Source organism: Eptatretus burgeri, unplaced genomic scaffold (genome assembly GCF_056783735.1).
Source record: "Eptatretus burgeri isolate ZD-2024b unplaced genomic scaffold, Ebu_testis_v1 Ebu_testis_scaffold_371, whole genome shotgun sequence".
In the NCBI taxonomy this organism is placed as follows: domain Eukaryota; kingdom Metazoa; phylum Chordata; class Myxini; order Myxiniformes; family Myxinidae; genus Eptatretus; species Eptatretus burgeri.
This window is the reverse complement of record NW_028222320.1, coordinates 22,871-25,336: the sequence shown is the minus strand read 5'-3', so window position 1 is coordinate 25,336 and position 2,466 is coordinate 22,871. Positions and strand designations below refer to the sequence as shown.

At 37.1% G+C, this 2,466-nt stretch overlaps 1 long non-coding RNA gene across 1 annotated transcript; it reads right to left on the bottom strand.

The window, feature by feature from the left end:
* Window positions 1–663: 663 nt before the first annotated feature.
* LOC147007236 (uncharacterized) lies at window positions 664–2,188 on the bottom strand. The gene is made up of 3 exons (XR_015054328.1): window positions 1,242–2,188; window positions 969–1,145; window positions 664–871 (listed from the first exon to the last, which is right to left on the bottom strand). It is a non-coding gene; the product is annotated as an uncharacterized LOC147007236 (long non-coding RNA).
* Between the last annotated feature and the right edge of the window lie 278 nt (window positions 2,189–2,466).

Genomic DNA, 2,466 nt, shown 5'->3' with positions numbered 1-2,466 from the left:
TCCAAGATATGTATCACATTGTGAGTTATCAATCCAGAACCCACATTTCAAGTATTCAAAGTAAAACCAACTTACAAAGTCTCTTAAGGATAACTCATTTACTGATTTTTTCAAAATTTGTGAGTCTCCAAGGTAGGACCCATATTTAGAACCATCTTGGCAGAACCCTTTTCCTGAGTCTCCAAGGTAGTTATTTAAACCATCAAGGCAGAACTCATTTACTGATTTTTTCAAAATTTGTGAGTCTCCAAGGTAGGCCCCATATTTAGAACCATCTTGGCAGAACCCTTTTCCTGAGTCTCCAAGGTAGTTATTTAAACCATCAAGGCAGAACTCATTTACTGATTTTTTTCAAAATTTGTGAGTCTCCAAGGTAGGCCCCATATTTAGAACCATCTTGGCAGAACCCTTTTCCTGAGTCTCCAAGGTAGTTATTTAAACCATCAAGGCAGAACTCATTTACTGATTTTTTCAAAATTTGTGAGTCTCCAAGGTAGGCCCCATATTTAGAACCATCTTGGCAGAACCCTTTTCCTGAGTCTCCAAGGTAGTTATTTAAACCATCAAGGCAGAACTCATTTACTGATTTTTTCAAAATTTGTGAGTCTCCAAGGTAAAACTTGTATTCTGGCTCATCAAGGTATAACTTGTTCAGTGGGTATTGTCTTGATAACTCACAATGAGTACTATTGCTGTAAAACTCTTTTTCAGGATTTTGCTGGTCTCCAAGGTATAACTCTTTGGTTGGGTCATCAAGGACGAACTCGTTCTGTGGGTCTTGGTCGCTCATAAGGTCTTCAACCAAGCCAACAATTTCGCCCCAAGTTGTAGCAAAAGCAGTATTTTCATTTCGTATTTCAGACACAATTTCCTGTGAGAGAAAATAATAATGTATTAATTAAGTTATTTAATTATTAAATGAGTATGCTTCAATCAAAGTTTGAAAATAGGAAAATAAAAAATCTTACCTCAATAGATAAGAGGTTTGAATCCAGTTCATCAACTTGAAGGTTTAGTTCCATAGAAGACAGAGAGTTCCAAGGAACACCAAAGTCATCCCACTCAAGGTCTTCAACCAAGCCAACAATTTTCCCCCAAGTTGTAGCAAAAGCAGTATTTTCATTTCGTATTTCAGACACAATTTCCTGTGAGAGAAAATAATAATGTATTAATTAAGTTATTTAATTATTAAATGAGTATGCTTCAATCAAAGTTTGAAAATAGGAAAATAAAAATCTTACCTCAATAGATAAGAGGTTTGAATCCAGTTCATCAACTTGAAGGTTTAGTTCCATAGAAGACAGAGAGTTTGAGACAAGCACACAGAACACCATTGCCAGCAAGAACAAATGTTTAAAATGGAGCCTGGGTTTGAAGCTTTTATAGAGAAAGACTGGTGGGTGTGGTTTCCTTTGGAAATTCCCTGGGCAAGCCTAGGCAAGCCTTCATTGGGAAATTTTTCAAAACCATAACATCCTGTAATTTTCTAGTGATTTCTTTGTGAGTCAGAGATGAACTGGAAATGATGTAAGAGTGGGCGGGGCTTAGCAAAAGTAGGCGGAGCTTAGGAAAAGTGGGCGTGGCTTAGAAAAAATACCTTATGAAAAGTGGGCGGAGCTTAGCAAAAGTGGGCGGGGCTTAGGAAAAGTGGGCGTGGCTTAGAAAAATACCTTATGAAAAGTGGGCGGAGCTTAGCAAAAGTGGGCGGGGCTTAGGAAAAGTGGGCGTGGCTTAGAAAAAATACCTTATGAAAAGTGGGCGGAGCTTAGCAAAAGTGGGCGGGGCTTAGGAAAAGTGGGCGTGGCTTAGAAAAAAATACCTTATGAAAAGTGGGCGGAGCTTAGCAAAAGTGGGCGGGGCTTAGCAAAAGTGGGCGGGGCTTAAAGAAAAGTGGGCTTGGCTTATTGAATACCTTGTGGAAAGTGGGCGGGGCTTAACAAAAGTGGGCGGGGCTTAAAGAAAAGTGGGCGGGGCTTAACAAAAATAACCTGTGGCTCAGGAGGTGGTCAAACAAGAGCATTAAGAGAAGTTTATCATTTCGTAATGGCACAAATGGGGTATCTTAAAAAATAAAGATTCAAATGTTTTGTTTGTCAATATTTTAGATGGGGATTATTGTGCAAAGAAAATTAAACTATTGAAGGAATTTGAGAATGAACAAATCTTTATAGGTTCAATGAGTGAGCTGTTCAACCCCAGGTGTTCAATTCAATGAGGTTCAACCTCCAAGTTAAAAGGGGAGACAAATAAATATACCTTGGGATAAAAGGGATTTATTTTTAGGGAAAAAAATATAAATCGCTGAAAATCCCCCATTCATTTACATGGGGAAAAGTGAGCCAGAATCAGTATTCTTACCCTACTTACATATATATATACATATACATATATATATATACATATATATACATATATGTATATATATATATATATATATATATATATATATATATATATATATATATA